This window comes from Centruroides sculpturatus, unplaced genomic scaffold (genome assembly GCF_000671375.1).
Source record: "Centruroides sculpturatus isolate CEXI.00-Female unplaced genomic scaffold, Cexi_2.0 scaffold444, whole genome shotgun sequence".
Classification (NCBI taxonomy): domain Eukaryota; kingdom Metazoa; phylum Arthropoda; class Arachnida; order Scorpiones; family Buthidae; genus Centruroides; species Centruroides sculpturatus.
In genome coordinates, this window is record NW_019384864.1 from 505,935 (window position 1) to 529,685 (window position 23,751).

General features: G+C 29.2%; 1 long non-coding RNA gene across 1 annotated transcript; it reads left to right on the top strand.

The window, feature by feature from the left end:
• The first annotated feature begins 5,133 nt into the window (after positions 1-5,133).
• LOC111630728 lies at positions 5,134-22,137 on the top strand. Its single transcript, XR_002757577.1, has 4 exons — positions 5,134-5,770; positions 9,124-9,281; positions 17,104-17,261; positions 20,233-22,137. It is a non-coding gene; the product is annotated as an uncharacterized LOC111630728 (long non-coding RNA).
• Positions 22,138-23,751: the final 1,614 nt, after the last annotated feature.

Genomic DNA, 23,751 nt, shown 5'->3' on the forward strand with positions numbered 1-23,751 from the left:
GGCTACTCAAATATTTTACGTTTTTGATACTAAATTAACTTCTGAAGTATAATTTTTTATTGTTTTTATATTTTTCAATATATTTATTTTGTTTGTACAAAATAAAAAAATAATTTTTAACGATACAATAGTCTTTGTTAGGCTTAACATCGACGAAAATTCAACGCGAAGCGACACGCAACGGATAAAAATTTCGACATGGGATAAGTTAAACTATTTTTTCGTACGTAAATCAGTTATTCGAAATATCAGTTATCCGGATAACCCCAGTCCCCAATTGATTCGGAAAATCGACACTCTACTGTATATAAAAAAAACTATACTATTACATACAAATAAAAACCCAGCGAAGTGGGATCTTGCAGCTAGTAGTATATAAATTTATTCTATTATATTTGTATATTTTACATATGTTGAAATTTAAAATAATACAATACAATACAATTTTTGCATTCTTTGCTAATAAAATATTGTTGCTCAAGAACAGGCCCGGCCAACCCGTGGCCCACATGCGGCCCATCATGTTAAATTGTGTGGCTTGTGTATGAATAGAGTTAGCATAAGTATTTTGTCGGGGTGAGTTAAATCTGTATCATGTATAAGGAAGCAATCATATATCTATTAAAATTCTTGTTTCCCATTATGTGTATACCAAAACAATTAAATAAATGAAAATTTGCATATGTCATTGTTATAATGTGCAAGTGCGAGTACGAACTTTTGGTATAACAATAAAATATTATTCATTTTGTATTTGTTTCACTTTTTTAAAAGCCTGTTTTCCTAAATTGTGGCCACCGTAATGTTACACGTGATCAAAGTGGCCCACAAAACAATTTGGGTTGGCCAGGCCTGCTCTAGAACAATTTTTTTCAACAAGACCGGTGCTCCCCCATCAATACTGTCCCACTTCACTAATGTTAAAATCTAGTCACCTTTAGCTGTAATTACAATCATTGGGTTAAAATTACATGAAGTAAACATATTTTACAATTTAGTTGATTTTATGAAAATATAAGAAAATTAAAACCTTTTTTTTAATAGGGGTAAATTTAAAATTATAGTTAATAAAAGTGAGCAATACATCTAAACAACACACAAGCCAAGCTGATTACAGTACAGGAGGTGTAATTGTATAGTAAATTGTATAGTACATACCAAAGGGAGTGTACCTGGGTGCCTTTTAGCAAAGAAGTATTGTGTCCAAAATTTTATCAGTTTCTAAGCCCTAATTTATTTTTTTCCCGTTAGGAATTTTTCTATTTTCTAAATGTTCACCAAGTTTCCTTAAAGTTAAATTTTGTTCTTTCTTTAAAATGTTAATACTATTCACATTTATATCACAGGTGTTACAATGTAATGCTGCAGCAGAATTTTGATAATTGCATTTTACAGCTCTTATATGTAGGCTACATGTAATAATATCTACCTGTTTTGCCTATGTAAATTAAACTAGGTGTACAACTGCAATTAAATTTATATATAACACCTACTTTCATTAGGATGTCTTTATTAGTGTATTATATTTTTAATGGGATTAAGTAGTTCTTTAAGTTTTGAGTATTTAGGGATAGAACAATATTATTTCAAAAGTAAATGATATTGTAGTTTTTCAAATAAGCATTCCGTATTACAGATTTTTATGTTTGTGTTTTCAGATTGTGTATTTACTTTTAGCTATTTATTTAACAATATTTTTGGGTAATCATTTAATATAAACATTTTTTTGTATTGTTTTTATTTTAGTCTTCTGTATTGTTATATTAGTAGTATGCATTCTAATTTTATTTATATATATCTGAAATATTTCTTTTAATGTGTAAAGGATTATTTGAATAATAATTAACTGTCCCTCACTTAGGCGTGCTTCTAAGTGCGGGACTGGTTAATAATGGCTGGTGTATGAGCATACATTAGCCATTTTTAAATTTATGTAGTTATTTGACTGTTTAATGCATGGTTTAGAAAAATTCATGTTGTTTCTACAGATAATAACATGTAAAAAGTTAACATTTCTTGTAGACTCTATTTCTATATTAAATTTTAAATGTGTATGAATAGAGTTAGCATAAGTATTTTGTCGGGGTGAGTTAAATCTGTATCATGTATAAGGAAGCAATCATCAGTGTATCTAATTATAAAAAGTAACACTCTTAACTTGCTCAGGAAATTATCAGGTTCAATCATAGTTCTTCTAATTTGGAACCAATACAGGAGCCCATGAATATACCATCTAGTTGACGGTAATAAACACTATTACTAAAAAATAATTATTCTCTAAATAAAAATGAATCTAAAACCCAATAATCACAATTAAGACCATGTAGTGTGTTAGTAATAAATTGTATTGTAATTAACAGGTACATATTTTTGACATCGAGACTCAACATTCTGTAACTAGTACAGAAAGGAATATTTTTAATGTTTGTTAAGAATTCTTCGGTACTTTTAATGCTATAAGTAGAATTATCGAATTGATTTAATATTGTTTTAATAGATTTTTCTAATTCCATACTTCTAAATCTGTGTGTGTTTTAACTCTAATACTGAGTCTTGGTGTCCTATTATTATAAGATAAAATATAATTAATCCTATTTTCATCCGTCAGTTTATTTTTGCATATCAACTTAATCTTTTTCTCGAATGCTTCATGTAACTCTGAATAAAGGTCAGTAGATAATTCAAGCTAGGTAGAGGGATTTGTAATATTGTTTAATACTGATTTGGTAATATTAAATATTAATAAATACCAATGTTTGCTTTTATCAGTCTGCAAAACCCCTGCAAAATTTCTAAATTTTTAAACTTCTTTTTGAAATTTATAAAAATGCCTTTCATATAAGTAAGATTAATTTTTAATCACAAAAGTAGATACATTTATATAAACTCGTAGGTTTCCTTTAATATTTGGTGTAACTTTACTTAATGCATATTCTATATTAAGAACTCTCTCACTCTTCATATTTAATTTTCTTAGGTCCACTGTAATCGAGATGTTTAAGTAGTAGGCTTTTAATATTTGATGGAATATTGCAGTTTGAATTATTAATCAGTAAATTATTTCCCCAATTTAGTTATTGTTGGGTATTATAATTTTTTTATCTAGTTAATTATACAATTACTAAATACAATAATCTCTTAAGATTTAATTTAAATCTAGAATTAATACCTTTTCTAAGATTCTCAGCACAAAACCTTTCTCACTAATTTCTAGCCTTATTAACAGGAGTACAAACGTTTTTGGCCTTCTTAATAGGCCTTCCTCAGGTACACTGTGTATCGGGTACGTTTGTACTCCTGTTAATAAGGCTAGAAATTAGTGAGAAAGGTTTTGTGCTGAGAATCTTAGAAATTGTTCTAGCTACATATGCATAGTAATACCTTTTTTTTTTAGCATTAACCTTAATTTTTTAAACTCTATATTCCTTATATTTAATTATCAATTTTATGATCAAATAGTTAATTATCTTGGCTATTGCAAGAACATGCAGTCATCAGAATGGTAAATTTCGGAATTTCTAATTTTTTTTTATACATACATTCAAATACAAAACATCCACTAACAGCACTTTATCTTCAGTATTCTCATCACTCCTTTGATTAATACTTAATTAGAATAATATTCCTTCAATGAGTATTACGATTCATATATACTTGTTATTACGGTTGAGGCTTATTCACAAAAATTGTGGAACACTATTTGGATGCAATCACACAAGAAATAAAGCTAAAAACTGAAAGTTTTCAGTTTGTAATATTGTCACAATTGATTTTGTTGTACAAATATGTTTAACTGTTGATATAAGAAATATTATCTTTTCATAGTCTGTATGTGAAAGATTTAATTTTACTTTATTAATACATTTTAAATATTTACTTGCAAATAGGTATGGCATCAGAGATTCCATGCATTTTCTCCAACGACCAAATATTTTGGTTTTTGTTTCAATTTTGCATTCCATACTTAATGAAGGCCAATTTTGACTGTGATAGAATGATTGACACACTAGCAAGTCAAAAAATTTTCACACAAGGCATTGTTACATATTTATCTGTAAGTATAAGATAGCTTTGTTTTATAAATAATTCATAAATGATTTATAAAATTATTCATTAAACAAAGATGGTGCCTAATGCCTACCTCTAGTCCAAATTACTAGACATTTACTTAGTTCAGTGATTCTCAAGCACTGTGCCATGGCACTTTAGTGTGCCGCCACTGTGAATACCCATACATAAGCGACGTCAGACAAGTAGTTCAACTAGTTCTAACTTGCTAAGGCACATTTGGAAATTGTAACAGGTGTTACCGGTAACTGCCAGTAGTTACCAAGGCATTTAGAAAACATGATCTAAATAACTGCGTTTAAAAATCACTGTTATGATGTCACCTGTTGTGCTGCGGTACTTATCAAAGTAACCGCGTGTGCTGCCAAATTTTTAAATCATTAAAAGTGTGCCATGATGAAAAAAAGGTTGAGAATTACTGACTTAGTTATTAGTAACATTAATATAGCCTGATTTAATCCACAATTATTTTGCNCCTTTTAATATTTATATGCTTGTACAATTGTCTCTTATAATTATTTGGTTTCTTTTCTTTATTTTAATAGTATGTAATTTTATTTTGCAACTGTTTTTATTAACATATTCAGCTACTGCTGAATTTACATAATTTCCTCTTATTGCACATATATGTTTCCTTTATTCTTATCTCTAATTTATGTTTGGTTTCTCCGATATATGTTTTACTAGTGTTACAACTGCAATTAAAAGAATAAACTACAGTAGAGCCTCGAAAACTCGGCACTCGATAACCCGGCACTCCGGATAACTCGGCCACACCCTGGCAGGGCAAAAAAATCCTTAGTTAATTAATTTTCATTATAGACAGCTTTATAAAAGTATAAAAGCTCTCATAAAGTATTTTTCTGAGGTCTNAATATTGCAATTTGAATTATTAATCAGTAAATTATTTTTCCAATTTAATGTTTTAGTTATTGTTAGGTATTATAAATTTTTTATCTAGTTAATTATGCAATTACTAAATACAATAATCTCTTAAGATATAATTTAAATCCAAAATTAATACTTATTATTGGCTTATTGTCCTTATTTCAATGCTTATTATATTTGTCAACTTGGACTTAACACCAGTTTAACAGTCCTATTAATAATTTAAGTGTGAGATTCGAATTACCCCTGGGTCTAAGTAACAATTTAAAATTAACATTAAAATTATAAAGTAAAATATTCTTTTATTTTGGTGTGAAAATAACGATTTCTAATGTGGGAAAACTGATAAAAGATCCACTTCCTTTAACGGAAGTTGAAGCATCCTTTGTTTTCCACTTATCTAACACAAATCTCACCACACTGGGAATTGCCGACCCCTCAATAATTCTCCTTTCCATGCGTTCACGTGAGTGAAGACAAATAAGCTGATTGGTCACAAATCATGAGATATAGTCAAAGATCTGCATGATTCGGGGAGTATGTCCAAAGATCTCATACAGAAAGGAGGTATCCCATATTGTCTCCCTAAGGCCAACGCCCTTAGTTAGGAGTATGCCGTAAGATCTCAGAGAAGATCGACGTAGTCTATATTTGTTCCACCAAAACCTTTAGTTTCCTCCAGTCAAGTACACTAATGAGTAAAATTAGGAGAATAGAAGAAAATATATAATTTTGTGCCAATTCAGGACTTCTCCATAAAATGAAGTAGGATCATCTAGAGTACAGAAGAAGATTCAAGATAAAGTAAATTGAGGTAGATGTTTATACATGAATTTGTGAGCTCTCTCTCTCGAAGTGTATATTTTAATCAATCGCTTATTATTTCATTTGTTTAATTATATCTTGATTCATTCCATTTATGTAATTTTATTTACTTTTATTTTATTAAATCTTTTATTATTTGTTTAAGAAATGTCTCTTAATTGTTATCTGAATCAAAACTGAGTATCTCCACACGCGTGTTAATCCGCATATCTAAATTTGATTAACTGGTGTCAAGGAATCCTGACGTAGATCTAGACTTCACAGTCCGGATCGTTTTAAATATTAATAGCCCTCCTAGAAAAAGATTAGAGATCAGATCTCTCGATCCAAAACTTCGAGAACTATTCTCACAGAATAGATGCCTACTAAGTGATACAGGAGTAATAAACTACCCTGTACCACAGGCTAGATCTCACATAAGTATTAATGCAAAATTGAGCAAAAGTTCTCAAAGAAAACAAACTTCCTTTATTGAGCCTCTTGTACGCATACTTCTGTTCACAACTGTGTTTCGAGCTATCACACTCCTCTTTAGCAAGGTTACAATGGCTATCACTTTTTAACTACAAAATAACAAAAGTATCAATAAATTTTAAGACACTAAAAACTATTAAAATTAATTTATACAATATAAAAGGCTTACGAAATACAAGAATCCAACTCCCAACAACAGTGGGCTTTTTGATGGAATTTTAAATTGATTCATTATCCTATTATAAGAATTAAAATTACATTGAAAAATAAAATTACTCAAAAAATTATTCCTAAGATGTGATTAAAAGGAGGTTTTTTTACCTCTACAATGTTCAGCTTGAACTTACAATACTTTCGTGTGTTGAGTGCGCTATAGTTTTTTACTTGCAGTCGTCATCGAGGATGGCTACCCATGATTGGTTAATTATTCTACCTAAATTATTGTTTATTCTGTTTTTTTTCCTTTTAATATTTATATGCTTGTACAATTGTCTCTTATAATTATTTGGTTTCTTTTCTTTATTTTAATAGTATGTAATTTTATTTTGCAACTGTTTTTATTAACATATTCAGCTACTGCTGAATTTACATAATTTCCTCTTATTGCACATATATGTTTCCTTTATTCTTATCTCTAATTTATGTTTGGTTTCTCCGATATATGTTTTACTAGTGTTACAACTGCAATTAAAAGAATAAACTACAGTAGAGCCTCGAAAACTCGGCACTCGATAACCCGGCACTCCGGATAACTCGGCCACACCCTGGCAGGGCAAAAAAATCCTTAGTTAATTAATTTTCATTATAGACAGCTTTATAAAAGTATAAAAGCTCTCATAAAGTATTTTTCTGAGGTCTGTCTTATNTTTTAATCCAGAAATTATCTAATTATTCAATTTTTTACAAGTGATGTGAAAATTTCTATAGGTGTGTTCATAAAATAGCTTAATAATGTTCATAATACTGTAGAAGTTGTAAACATTGTAAAATAGTTTAATTTATTTATTTACCCTCGCTGGTCACGTACGTCATTCTTGAGTACAATGAGTAACTTATACGGCTAGCAGAAGTATATGTCTGACGTCTGAATTCATCAGACGTCAGACGTGTACTTCTGCTAGCCGTATAAGTTTGAAGTTTCGACTTCGGTTGTATCTAATAATGAAATTTTTTTAACTTTAATTGAAACAAAGAGGAATAGCATTATACAGTTAGGAAAAGTTAATTGTGTAATTTTTAAACAGGATATATTTATTTGATTTTTCAAAATTTGAGAAGATTAGTAATTGTCGAAATATAAAACAGCTAACAAGTAAAGATTTTATATCATCTTAATTTTTGTTAATAAATTAAATTATAGAAATTAAATATCACTTGATAATGTTTATACGCGCTTCCTGTCTAATTACTTATATAATTCTTTTCTTCGTTTTGGACGTTCTTATGAACAGGATTTCTTATACTCAGGGAAGAGAATCACAATTTACAATTAAAATATATTTACTGTACAAGATTACGTTACAGTAAATATACAGTCGACCCCCCTATAACACTGTACGTGCATAACTTTCCTCATTTACGAACTCTTTTATTTTATCTCTTGACACACTTTTCAAGAGTTACTTAAAATATATTTACTGTACAAGATTACGTTACAGTAAACATACAGTCGACCCCCCTATAGCACTGTTGATAATTCCATTTTATAAGAATTCCACGTTGTACGAGTCACTTAGATTTTACAAATACGCGAACCGTTCACAGCCCAGCACACGTATTTGTAAAATCTAAGTGACTCGTACAACATGAAATTCATATAAAATAGAATTATCAACAGTGTTATGGGGGGGTCGACTGTACCTATTGTAGAATATTATTCCTTTTGTGTCTCTGATTTTCTTATCCGTTTCTATCATAATGATTTTCGCTAATCTTGGGCCTATACTTGTACCCATCGGTATCCCTTCTTTTTGGCTGTAGAAATTATTTTCATATTCAAAATAATTATTATCTATGACTAACATGCAGAGTTTTACTTTAAAAACTATTAAAATTAATTTATAGTGTTTTAAAATTTATTATTTACTTAAACCTGGTGTAGTATAATTATGTATTGATAATTTTTTTGTCATTTTGTAGTTAAAAATGATAGCCATTGTAACCCTGCTAAAGAGGAGCGTCATAGCCCGAAATACAGTTGTAAACAAAAGTATGTGTACAGGAGGCTCAATAAAGGAAGTTTGTTTTCTTTGAGAACTTTTGCTCAATTTTTCATTAATACTTAACACTAGTTTAACAGTCCTATTAATAATTTAAGTCCAAGTTGACAAATATAAAAACCAAAATTAATACCTTTTCTTTTTAGCATTAACCTTAATTTTTAACTTTATATTCCTTACATTTAATTATAAATTATATGATCAAATGGTTAATTACCTTCACTGCATGTTTTTGCATTGTTCTTGCAATAGACATTAGAAAGGCAAGTTTTGTAAGTTCTAATTTTTCTTTTATACATACATTCAAATACGAAACATCCACTAACAGCACTTTATCTTCAGTTTTCTCGTCACTCCTTCGAATAATACTTAATACTCATTGAAGAAATATTATTCTAATTAAGATTCATTTATACTTATTATTAAGGTTGAGGCTTATTCACAAAAATTGTGGAACACTATTTGGATGCAATCACACAAGGAATAAAGCTAAAAACTGAAAGTTTTCAGTTTGTAATATTGTCACAATTGATTTTGTTTTACAAATATATTTAACTGTTGATTTAAGAAATATTATCTTTTCCTACTCTGTATGTGAAAGACTTATTTTTACTTTTTTAATACTTTTTAAATATTTACTTGCAAATAGGTATGGCATCAAAGATTTCCTCCAAGGACCAAATATTCTTGTTTTTGTTTCGATTTTGCATTCCATACTTAATGAAGGCCAATTTTGACTGTGAAAGAATGATTAACACACTAGCAAGACAAAGAATTTTCACACAAGGCATTGTTACATATTTATTTGTAAGTATAAGATAACTTTGTTTTATAAATACAGTAGAGCGTTGATCACCCGAAACATCGGTTACCTGAAAGTGTTCCAGTCGGACTTTGTCATGCTGAATCAAAAGTTTTTGATACTAGATTGACTTCTAAAGTATAATTTTTTTTTGTCTTTATATTTTTCAATATATTTATTTTGTTTGTACAAAATAAAGAAATAATTTTTAATGATACAATAGCCATGATTATTATTGTAAAAATTTTCATTTGGCTTAACATCGATAAAAATTCAATGCAAAGTGACATGCAACAGAGAAAAATTTAAACATGGGATATGTTAATATACTATTATTGGGATATACAGGTAACCCCCATATAACACAGCACTTCTATAGCAGTCTAACACAGTTCGAGAATTCGGAACATCCCTGTATAACATGGTGCTTTTATAGCACGGGTTCACTCTAACACGGTTCAGGAATTGGGTAAAACCCTCGTACAACATGAAATGTAATAAAGGGTGCATTCTTTTATACCTCTGCATAACTCCGCATGAGCATTCTAATTGTTTTCTTGGCTACTTTGAATGCTCTTTCAACAAATAATCCATTTTATGTTTAAATTTTACAAGTGGAACACTTTTTTTTTCCTCTACAAGCTCATTTTAGAATTATAGATTCCTCTATCACGATACTATTGATAGTGTGGGTGCTAGCCATCTTTCTTATACCGTCGTTCCTAAATGCCTACAAACAGCAGCACACTCCCGTTGCAGAGCGACTGCTATTAACGAACGCACCTAAAAACTGTTACCAGTTGATGATGCTCATGCTGAGATCATCATATAGGATGAATAATCCTCTGGTAAAATATTTAAGTAAATAATAAATAAGTATTTTACCTATGAAAAAAATGAATAATAAATCTGATTTAAATAAGGATTTAACAGCATGTTTTTTAATTTTTGGAACCTAACCTCCCTTTTCGCACTAGTTCTTTGTTTCGTATAACACGGATTCGCATAACACAGCAATTTTTTGGAACTTAAATCTTGTGTTATACGGGGGTTACCTGTACTAATATACCATAATAATAATGTATTTTTTTGTATGTAATTGGTTATCCGAAAAATCAATTTTCCGAACAACCCCAGTTCCCAATCGATTTGGATAATCAATGCTCTACTGTAATTCATAAGTGATTTATAAAATTATTCATTAAACAAAGATGGTGCCTAATTCCTACCTCTAGGCCAAATTACTTGACATTTACTTAGTTCAGTGATTCTCAACCACTGAGAGATTTTTTAAGTGTGCCGCCATTACAAATACCCATACATAAGCGACGTCAGACAAGTAGTTCAATTAGTTCTTACTTCCTAAGACGCGTTTGGAGATTGTAACAGGTGTTGCTGGTAACTGCAGTAGTTACCAATGCATTTAGAAAATGTGATCTAAATAACAGTGTTTAAAAATCACTGTTATGACGTCACGGTTGTCCTGTGGTACTTACCAAAGTAACCGTTTGTGCCGCCAAATTTTTTAATTATTAAAAGTGTACCGTGATGAAAAAAAGGTTGAGTATCACTGACTTAGTTATTAGTAACATTAATATAGCCTGATTTAATCCACAATTATTTTGCACTGAAACAAAATCTGAATTGTCAATAATTGAGAGTATATGAATGTATTTGTATATTTTATACAAACGTCACATCTTTTAATAGCCGACACACTATGATGCTTGCAATTAATACTGATATCATTCTTAAAAATTGTCCATATTAAGAAGCATTCTATACTGACAGTATTATATTTGAAAACTGTGTATTATGGGCCAAAACCAGAATATACAATATATAACCACTGTTTCTAACCAATAGGATTAAGTGTTTAGTTTGTATTTTTTATCCTTATATCTGTCTAACTTGTGAATACAAAATAATAGCAAGCACATTTTCTGATTAATTGCTTGTGGATATATCTTTTGGATAAATTAAAATTTTTTTTATGGTCATTAATCAAAATTATTTCAATTATGTGGTTTCACTGACAGTTTTAAAAAGACAAATTTAATAGCTTATAAGATATCCCACTGAAAATATGCAAAGTATTAAAATTTTTGTTTGATATATCTTTATAAATATAAAATCTTCATCAAAACAATTTTTGTATTGTGAAAAGATTCAAAATAACAGTTGAATTATAGTAAAATTTATAACATTTTAATATTTCTCTTTTGTATGTATGCAAATGTAATCTCCAAGAAAATAATGTATAGAATTTAAAAGAACATTTGGGATCAATTATATTATATACAAGTATTAAACCAGAATTCAAATTTGTTCACTTTGATCTGCTTGAAGGCTTCAAGCCACTTACTTTAGTAGTGATTTTTCAGAGTGAATTTAGATCATTCTAGTAATAAATAAGAATAAAATTAGGTGCTAGATGCTTTGGGAAGGATTTACATCAACATACAAACCTTAAAATAAATTAAAAGAACATTTTTTCTAGTAATGAAAATAAAATATGAAAAATAAAACAGTAAATTTTCAGATGCTTATACTACTTTACTGCTTAATAACTTTGGCATTTTGCAAGGCCCAAAATTTTGAAGAAACAACCCTTGCACTGGAGTTTTTAAAATAAAATTAAAAAAAAAACCATTAAACTATAAATGCATTATTACACTCAACTAAAATAAAAGGAAATAATTTCAACAGCTACAGTTAATAGAAAACTCAAATAATACAAATTTAGTATTACCAACAAAGAAATTAATTATTACCACAACTTAGAAAACTACAATTATTCAAAATCTCAATTTGATCAGAGAAAAGAACTATGGAAGACTCAATTTTTTCAAGAAACTATGATTGCCACTAGTATATTTGTATTCAAGAGTTAGTTTTGGATATTTTCACTTAATATGGACAACTTTTAAGAATGATATCAGTATTAATTGCAAGCATTTAATACTGTTGTTGTTGTGTGTTGGCTATTAAAAGATGTGATGTCTCAGTAAGACGTAAGGAATATTGTCAAGAAAGACTGAATAAAAAAGTAAAATTAATTCCAGAAGACAGTTGTGAGAATGACATGGTTTACACATGGCATATATGGTGCATAGTTTTTGATGAATATAATGGTAAAAATTATTATTTTTTAAGCTATGTATTTTAAATAAACAAGCAAAATAAATTATTTCTATTTATAAATAAATATAAATAGATATAATTTATAGATATATATATCTAATATAGATTACAGATATATATAATCTAGATATAAATTATATCTATTTATTCATAAAATACATTTATTAATAAGTAGATATTTTACATCATCATCTGTGTGAAAACAATGTTACAAACTGCCTTCATTCTGTTTTTCACATTTTGGACAGGTAACCGCAACTTTAGCTATATGCTTTTTGTACATATAATACTTAATAAATATACATTTGTTGTATTTATGAAGTAGTAAATCATCCACTTATTTACACTCAGTAGCTGATGAAGAGAAAAAAATCCACTATTTTTCTAATTCCCTTACATTTACAGGCCTGCTTTTTTCATTTTTGTTCTTTGTTGTATATGAGAGCTTTACCAGATCCAAAGCTAAATTTTTTAGGAAAATTCTTCTTGGTTCCTTATTTCAGTGCTCAAAGCATATCACTTTTTGCAGATTTTTAAGTGTGTTATGGAGCTGGCACCATCGGAGGGACGTGCAAGTCAGATAGCTCTGACTCATGAAACAGTTATTTTTGAATGTTTGGAGTATAGAAAAGATTGTATCTAATGAATATTAAAGTTATGGTCTGAGACTCATAAACATATTTTCTTGTCATGCATTAAGAAGAACAAGCATATTATCATTAATGAAACATGGTGGCAGCGGATAATAGTTGAGGAAACGAGGCTTAACGAACATGCACTGGCTTGAAGAAGCAATTAAACACTTTGTTCAAAGGTTAATGCAGCAGCAGGCAGAAATCATCTTTAATATATTAATATAACGACTACTTTAACGTAAGTGGAAAATATGTATATAATTTATTTAAAAAGCGAGATGTATAATTTAACTCCTGGAATCCTTTTCCACGGATACGTCAAATCCAGAAAATTGGAATTTATGGAAGCAACAATTTGATATTTATGCAATGGCTATAGATATACCTGCAAAAAGTATTTCTCAGCAGAGAGCCATCCTGCTCCATATTATCGGAGATAAAGACTTAGAAATATGCAATAATTTTCATTTAGAGGAAAATGCCACAAATTTCACAGTGGATGAAATCTTAGCTAAATTCACGCACTATTTCCAGCCGTATAAGAACACTATCTATAGTAGATGTGTATTTTTGTCACTTGTACAGAAGACAGGACAAACTGTAGACAAATTTGTAACAGAGCTACATACAAAAGCTCAAGGATGTGATTTTGGCACACTAACAGAATCTTTCATAAGAGACAAAATTGTCTTAGGCATGCAAGATGATAGCATCAGACAAAAAATGCTGCAAGATCTGACATTAACATTGGCCAAAGCAATAGACATGACAAGAGTGTCCAAACTATCCAAACACTAATTAACTACAATCAGGGTAACAGAAATAACAGTGAGCAAGGTGTAAAGTCAATTTCCAAGACAAAAAGATAAACTGAAAAAAATTAAATATATATATGACCAATAAAAATAGCATCAAGAATAAAAAATACCCAATGCCTGTCTATACACAAGTATGGAAACTGTCCAGCTTTTGGCAAATTTTTTCAACATTTAAGGCGTAGAAAATAAATGAAATTGATAATCCTAATTCCATCATCATCATCTGAGATGAGGAAGATTATCCATTGGATAGAATCATTGTGCTGAATGAAGTCACGTATGAACAGTGAGAAGTCATTGAAATAAATGGGAATCCCATTAAAATCAAATTAGATACTGGAGCAGACACTAATGTTAATTCTTGGACATATTTGAAGCAGTGGACCAATTCTCCAAAGATAAAACAGACTAAGGTCAAAGCATATACGTTCATATGTGAGAGAATACCTATCGCGGTGAATATCACCTCCGACTCAAGTCTGAAAGTCATGAAACTGTGAGCAAATTCCTTGTTGTCAGGACACATGGACTACCTCTCTTGAGCAGAGATGCATACAAAAGACTAAACCATGTTAAAAGGATAAATTCCATTACACCTGAACTTAACCCAGAAAATATTTTGGAATCCTATTCCAGTGTATTTGAAGGAAGTGACAAACTCAAACATGAGGTTATAATCAAATTAAATCAAAATGCAATTCCAAAACTTGTCCCTCCTAGACAGATCCCAGAAGCTTTAAAAAACAGAAGTTAAACAAGAATTAGAGGATCTGGTTAGAAAAGGAATCTTAGAGAAGACAGAAGAGACTTCTCGTTGGCTCCATCCAATGCTCATCATGAATAAAAAACAAGGAAAATTACACTTATGTATGGATCTGAATGAGTTAAATAAATATATTATATAGTCTAATAAATACATTATTAGAGATAATTATCAGATACCCTCACCAACAGAACTGTTATCAAGCATTCCAAAAGCCAAGTGAACTCTGCTAAGAAGCCGAAAACGCTTCCATTTTGAATAAAAGCACACCTGTTTCTGCAGTGAAATGTATCTGTTTAATTTGCAATTCACTCATCACTTGTGTGAAGAAGGGTAATATTGAATGGCATGTCAAAACCTGTCACCCTAAATATGAAGATGAGTACCTGCCTAATGGTGTATTGTGCATTTTACAGAGAATAAATATAGTGTTTAATAATGAAACCAATAAGAAATTGATATAACATGAATCTAAAAGACTAATGTAAAGAATAAATGAAATAAATGAACATTCAACATGGAATTTTCCAAGATGGAGCTAAATGGAAAGGAAAGCAATGGAATTTGTTTGGCTAGACATGTGTGGTAATGCTCACACAATGAGAAACAATGCCACACTGAACAGGAAAATGTGTGGTTTTGCAAAATTAACAGTGAGGGCATGCTGACAAAAACTGAAGTAAATTTTTTTGTGAAAAGGATCGATGAAAACCGAAACTGACTATAATCAAAGTCAACAAAAACCGAGGTATCACTGTATTTCAAAAATAGTGGATAACAGTGAATGTCAGATGTTTCATTGGGTTATAAATGTACATAACTGAGTAGCACCATTGTTCTTTTTTATGTGAATGATGTTTGTGAACATCATGTTGCATGAACAATAAAAATAATGTTGACAGTACTTTTGCATTTCCTTATTTTGTTATGTAGTTCACAGTCAATGCTACAGTTGGCTATGCTACACTTTGTACTGATTTAAACTTTTTCAACAGAAAACATCATATCTAATCTTGCAAACAAAAATAAAAAATTTGTCACAATATGATGTTTGTGTTAAAAGATTGTACTAACATATTTGAAGATCAGTCATCAAAAATTCTTTGTCTTTACTTAATACAAAAGTGATGTTATTTATTGAAAAACCAAATGAAATATTTACTCATTGGTTTGTAAGATATTACTTGCTTACATTTACATGCTTAAAATGTTAAAAGTAAAATTTCACTTTCTCATGTCCTCCGACTAGAGGTCCAGTTGAATTCCTACTAACTACAAAGTTAATTTTGTATTTATACATTTTTTGGGCTGCAGTTTGAAAAAATCATAGACCTATAAATTCCCACTTGTTTGTCCATCCGTCTTTCATTACAGAGTTAGATAGATGAAAGACGAGACCAGGTATGGAAACCTTGCGGGCAGGAAACCTCAATTGACTATATACAAACTTCCAATGAAAACCAGAAGTCATGTTATTTCATATATTCAATTCAAAAATTTTCCCCTGAAAGGTGTTAGATAGATGATAGACACGACTCTATTGTTAAAGGAAAAGTATGATGTACAGTACAGGGCAAGCCACTACTAATTTCAGGTGGAGAGCATATATTTTAAATAAATTAAAAATGATTAAAAATTGCATCCTGGCATTGTGATGCTGTCACAATAAATAATTGCTCATTTTCTTTTTAAAAATAAATATTTTAAATCAGTAATAAACTATTTTATCTATTCAAGATTAAAATGATCATGATTTTTTTGTTTTCAGTAAACTGTTCCAAATTGGAGTTCATTTAGGAGCAGGCCAAATACTAAACTGTTACATAGCAATTAACATTCTTGGATTTTGGCAAGGCCAGACTCCTGATCTAGACTGTGTCAATCTGATACCAACATTTTTAAAAAGATAAGAACAACACATATACAACCTTGTTATCAGGTTTAAATTGTGTAAATGCTGATAGTGATATATTTCATTATTAGATCATAAATAGTGCAGATGCAGGTACAAAGCAGAAGAGAAATAGAGAGTTAAAATTTTTTCCAGAAGTAGAAGTAGGTTACAAATGAAAAGATTTTAATGATGAAAATTTCCTTATTCATCATTATAATATAAAAATTTAGTATTTTTAAAATGCATATTATCTTTCAATACGTGAAAAACTGGAAAAAACTATTATTGATGATAATATATTATCAGTTTCTAATTAACTTAATTAATGTTCTTGCTTAATATTTATTAACATAGATTCACATTAGTTAAAAAACTTGAATGCAATTGATTTTTTTTAAGAATAATAGTATTTTCTTAGAAATCTTAAATCTTTCTTCAAGTTTTAGTAAATGGAAAAACATGTTAAAGATATCGTGTGCACCATCATTTTTTACAATAGACTGTAAAGTAATGAAATATGCAGAGAGCTTCATTAATTAATAATAATAAAATTATTATTTTATTTCTTTGCAGAGTATCAAAAATAATTTGGAAAGAAAGGAAAAGTTTCTCAGAATTGTGAACCTGAACAAAAAAGCTGTTTTAACTTTCAGAAATATTTTAATTAAAACTAGAAATGCGAAATGCCTGAGCATTATTATAAATGAATATAAAAAAATGATTTCTGGAAGGTAGGTGAAATATATATTCAAATTTTACACCAATTTTATACTCTATCTTTTAGAATTCTACATGTTTTTAAATTGTGAAAATGTTTGTTTTAACAAGAGAACAAAAACTAGCATTCATAGTCATTACGCATTGTGTATAAATCTCTCTATATAAAATTTATTTCTTTTAAAATAATTTTAACAGAGCATACACAAATAATATAACAAAATAAGTTATGAAAGGTTTTTGAAAAGCAAGATAACACCAGTCACAAGTGTTTATAAGTATTGCCCATGCAGTGTGGCACAATTTTCACTCCTTCTGACTGCATACAGAAAATGTGCAAGTGTGGTCTAAGACAAATGCTTTTGCTTGCAAAAAAAATGAATATTACAGTACTTTCACTTTATTTTAAAGCATAAAAGTATAACAAATTTAAAAATAGGATATTTTTTCTAACATCATCCTCTACCCTAAGTGGTAATTTTGTATTTTTCTCATTAACAAGGAAAAATATATACTAGATTAAAAGCTAAATAAAATTGAGATAGAGTTAAATGTGAAAATTTCCAACCAGTCATTTAAATAATTGATTATTTACTAGAATAATCCCAAGTGGTCATTGTAAATGTTATTAAAATAGGCAATTAGATAATATGTGAAAACAATTTTTTCATGATTCTTTGTATTTTATTAAATATTAATTACAATATCAAATTAAAAACTTCATATTATGTTATGAAGCAAGCAGTCAACATTGTTTTTAACATTTTTATTACCAGTGTTAGACAAATATATAGTCCAAGACTGTTCATTTTGTTTTTTTCTATTGTTTTCTGCTTTTGTTTTTAATATCAATCACATTGAAATTATAAAAAAAGAATTGATTTGAATATTGAAATAAAAGAATGAGTAGTGCCAAGTGATCGTTATTACGGTACATTGCGTTTATAAAACAAAGAATTGATTTGTAGATTAGATCCTAAAAGAATGAGTGAGCATTTGCACTTGCAAAACTGAGACTTAAAAGTTGGCCACAATATCTTTATCTCAAAAATATTAAATCAAAAACCAGTTTTGGATGTGTCCAAAACACATTGCTCATTATAATTAAAGTTCAATATACAATCAAGATTTAATTGCTTTTTGTAGAAATGAATATAAAGGGTTTTTCAAATTGAGTGCCTTTTTTAAAAATAAATAAAATATAGATGGCACAGTGAATTTGTCTGGATATTTTGACAGTTAAAAAGTGTGACGTATGACATTTATAAAAATGGCTTTGTTCATGATACAACAACGCGTTCAAGTTGTTGAATTATTTTATGAAAATCTGGTAATGCTGTAACAGTGAATGGTGTTCAATATTGTGAGATGTTAACTGAATTTTTGTTTCCTGAACTGAATGATATTGATCTAGAGGATATATGGTTTCAACAGGATGGTGCAACACCTTATTTTGCTAATGAAACAATTGCTTTATTCAGACAAAAATATTCTGGAAGAATTATTGCAAGAAATGGTGATGTGAATTGGCTGCCAAGATCATATGATCTAACACCGTTGTACTATTTTCTTTGGGGTTATGTAAAAAGCCAGGTCTATAAGAACAAACCAAAGTCAATTCCTGAAATGAAGGATGAAATTATTTGTGTCGTTGGTGAAATAGAGTATCAGTTATGTCAAAATGTCATAGAAAATTTTAACAAAAGAGTGAACCACTGAGAAGCAGCAGAGATGCTCATTTGTCAGATATTATTTTTCATATATAAATGTCATAACTGATACTTCAATTACCAATAAAAAGTTTTTAAAAATGTATGCAAATTATGTCTGATTTATTTTTTAAAAAAGGCACTCAATTTGAAAGAAACTTTGTAATTGGGATGAACCTTAAATCAAGAAATTTTAAAATGGGATTTTACATATATTTAAATGACACAATAAACTTGGCAAATTTTCTGCTTTTAGCAGAACCGAAAAGTATATATAAAAGCAAAGTATTTTAGTGCAAATAGAGGCAGGAAATTTACTTAATATATTCATTCTAGAGTTAACAGTTTTAATTGAAATGTCAGTAGCATTCCCTTATTTTATAGAAATTGCTACAATTAAAAAAAAAAAAAAAAGGAGTAAAAATCTGCTTCCTATGATCTTCACTGCAACTTTGTTTATTAGAAAATCTATCATTGAGATTTATTAGGCTGCAATTTGAATAAATTTTAGACCTATAAATTCCCACTGTTGTCCATCTGTCTGTCTTTCCTTAATCTCGAGAATGGTGTTATATAAATGAAATTAATAACAAGATATGGAAAATATAGGCACAGGAGGCTCTCAATAAAAATTTTCCTCATGAAAGGAATTAGATAGCAATGGAGTTGTGCCGGTCATCTAAACGGAAAAGAATGATTTGTAGAAGACACTACAGAACTAATTTGAGGTGAAGAACATAAATTTTAAATTAAATAAATTTAAAAATATTATTAAAAATTGCAGCCTGGCATTGTGATGATTTTACAATAAATAATTATAAGAAATCTTAATGTAATTTAAACTTAAAACAAAATAAGAGTTCTTGCTACATAATTGCTGAGAAACATTTTTCCACATTTCTTTTAGAGCAAAGACTTATCAATTATCATATTATTTTTCAGCTTTCGAGAATTATCTGACAATGACATTTTGTAATGAGTGGGAAGAAGTTCATTATGATTTGTTAGTTTCTTTAATGGTCTGCACATGAACATTTTTTTAAGAGCAATATAGAAAACTCATTTATTTGAATGCTTGATGATAGCAATAACTTTTGAATACTACTTCATAACAGTCATTATGATCATCTCTTAGGTATTTTCAACTGTCCAACAAAAAATAATACTGTATTTCCTCACTTTTCAGAAATAGTTTATAATTAATTATTTACACTAATGCATGCAGATGTACCTACAGTTCAGAGCTTTATAAAATTATATCTTTTTATTATTACAGGTCACCTAATGCATGAAAACAACCATCACTTCTGCAGTGTTTTAATGTTAATTTTAAACTTCCTAAGTGTCACGTTAAAAAATTAGTAATGATGTTAATATGAAAATTATTTAAAATTTGTTGAAAATGGCAGTTCGTTTAACGGAAATTGTCATTCAAAATAAAAAATTTGTGATAGTCAATGTCAAGTTTCAGCAGTTCTGTCCATGCCTTTGCAGAGGTGTCTTCTAAACTAGAATTTCTAGTCACAATTTAGAAATTCAATGCAACAGAAGTGAGATTTTAAAATTTTATAAGAGTATTAGTAATTATTGCTATTAATAATCAAATTATTATACATTTACTAACTGTACAAATAAATAATATATATGAACATATAAAGAAATGATACTGCCAAATATTAATCATGTAATAGTTTTAAAATTATAAAAAGGTAGGTAGTCAAGTTGTCATTTTGTATTTGCATCTGCATGGTTAGTAGCAGTTGCAGGTTTGAATTTTGCTTTGGATCGATCCGTTTTTCTGGAATAATTTAAAGTGATATGATTTGTAAAGTTAAATCCAGGGCTGTGGAGTCGGAGTCATGGAGTTTTGATGTTTTAGCCGGAGTCGGATGGTAAGGAAAAGTTGGAGTCGGTAGATTTTTACGTGACTTCCACAGCCCTGGCAGGGCTGTTGAGTCGGAGTCGTGGAGTTTTGGTGTTTTAGCTGGAGTCGGATGATAAGAAAAAGTCGGAGTCGGTAGATTTTTACGCGACTCCACAGCCCTGGTTAAATCTTTACTGTATGTTGGGTATGGTTTAAATGTAAATATGTATAGTTACATCATAAAAGAGCTTCTTCACTTGATAATTGTTGAAGCTAACATATCAAATACAGATATCACACTGCTACTGGTATCTCTGCTAAGTCTCGGTTAACATTAAAATGACACTCATGTCATCAGAATTCAACTTTATTACTGGTATGCATTTTGGTACGTAAGACTTCCACCAGCCATACATAAAAATATATTGGTATCTGTCGCAGAAACATATTCACAGAGAAACTGACAATAATTACAATCTACAATTTAAAGTTTCTTCGTTAATATGTTTCTGCGACAGATACCAATATATTTTTACGTATGGCTGATGAGGATCTTGTGTATCAAAATGCATACCAGTAATAAAGTTGCATTCTGATGACAGAAGTGTCATTTTAACGTTATCAGTAGCAGTGTGATAAGTTTCAGTTACCTCTACTACTGTATTTGAGATATTGGTTTCAATATATAGTTAGTTTGATAGAGAATTGAATCTATAGATTCATCAGGAAATGAATTTTCCAAATGCAAACAATGCTCGCTTTTTCACTTGAATTCAACACAAAACATCACTCGTCTGTTGAAAATTTTCTTTTTTAATTAGTTTTAGTTATATTGATGATTTTTACTTTACGAATCATAGATCGGTTCATAAATGCACTATCAAATGAATACCAAAAACTTTCAACACTGGAACAGAAAATGACAATAAAATTTATTTTTGTATATTGTATTTATATACATATAATAATTAATAATTGTATTTATTAATTATTTAATTCTGTAAAGAGATTTATAATATTTTTTATTTTCTGTTCCACTATTATAAGCTCCTGACAATCACTTTAACTGCATTTGTGAAGCAACACATGACCCATAAAATAAAAATCCTCAATACTTAAAAAAGAAAAAAATGTTCAACAGACAAGTTATGCCTTATATTGAATTGCAGTGAAAAATCAAGCATTGTCTCTATTTGGACAGTTAATAAAATCTAAAATAATTTGATTATTAACAACAATTAAAGCCCTTAAAAAATTAAATTTATACTCAAATGGTCAAAAGAGACAAAGGTTAATAATTGTTACAACTTTTGAAACAGTCAGCAATTTGTTTTCTTTTATATGTATAATTTTATAATAAACACTGTTTGATGATATGTTTCAAAGTAATTTATTTTATCAGAATTCACGGTTGAGAGTTCAGCGACAAGAACAAATTATAAACTGAACTGACCATGATTACAACAACATTAAAAAAACAACTGCAAATTATTTACAGTAACAGATTACACAGTTGCCATTTCAGTCATTTGAATTTTCATTTTTTTTGCTTTATCAAACATTATTATTATGAACATTAATCTATTACAATTGTATTTTCATGAATCAGGTTTGTAATTTCCCAAATCCAAACTTTTTTAGAGTGCTTATGACAAATGAAAATTATTTTAGAATGGATATATACAGTACTTGAGTCGGAATAGTACAACATTACAATGGAACATGGTTAATTCAAAATATGACTGCTGTTAACTTTGCAGTGGTCAATTTTTTTAAGCAATAAATGTCGAATAGTATGATGTTTTGTCTTCTTGGCTAATTTTTTTATATATCTAATTGATTGCAAATAGTCAAATACAGTCGACCCCTCTATAACACTGTTGATTTTTCTGTTTTATATGAATTCCATGTTGTACGAGTCACTTAGATTTTACAAATACGTGTGCCGGGCTGTGAACTGCTAACGTATTTGTAAAATCTAAGTGACTCGTACAACATGGAATTCATATAAAACGGAAAAATCAACAGTGTTATAGGAGGGGTCGACTGTATAATGAAAATCCCTTATATTAAGTATATAGTTGATGCAAAAATATATGTAAACATGACAAATACCACCCTGACAAAAAAACACCTTGGACAGCATATCATTTGAATCAATTTCTAGTTTAAAGGTTATTAATATAAAATAATAATTACTGAAGATTTTTTTACATTAAAAATTTTTGAATGTTAACAATACATAAAAAAGTTATGAAGCAGCTAAAAAAAAAGCATATGTGACAAAAGGGCAAGAACGAGTAATATGTGTAAGGACAAGAACGAGAAGGCGGCGATTGTATACGTGGACTTCTCCCTATGGAGAATATCGTAAACAGATTGACTACTTCCTGTGTCAGCAAAAGTGGAAGAGTTCAGTTTCGGCTGTGAAAACGTATCCTGGCGCCGATTGAGGAACGGATCATAAAATGCTCGTTGCCAAAGTGAAACTAAGGTTTGTAATATCAAGCGACCATCAGCGACGCCAAAATCTGACTTCTGTTGAAATTTGGTTTGACTTTACGAACTTACCCATTATTAAAGACTTCGATACAAAAATGAAAATTTGTGAATTGGCAAAGAAGTTTGATCTAACGGAATTGTCGATCAGAACAATTATAAAAGGCAAAGAAAAAATTCTCGAAGCCGCGAAAAATGCTCGATCTTTAAATTCAAGCATCATTTGTAAACGTCACGGTATTATCGCTGAGATGGAAATAATGTTAAAATTATGGCGTAATAATCAAGTAAATGTGAAAAATTGTAAAATAATATAGGCCTAATTTGTTATACATATTTATTATCTAAGATTTTATTAAACATTTTTTTCTAAATTATTGTTTTCTTTAGTCTCCGGCCCCAATTAAAAATTATTTGTATGTATTTATATGC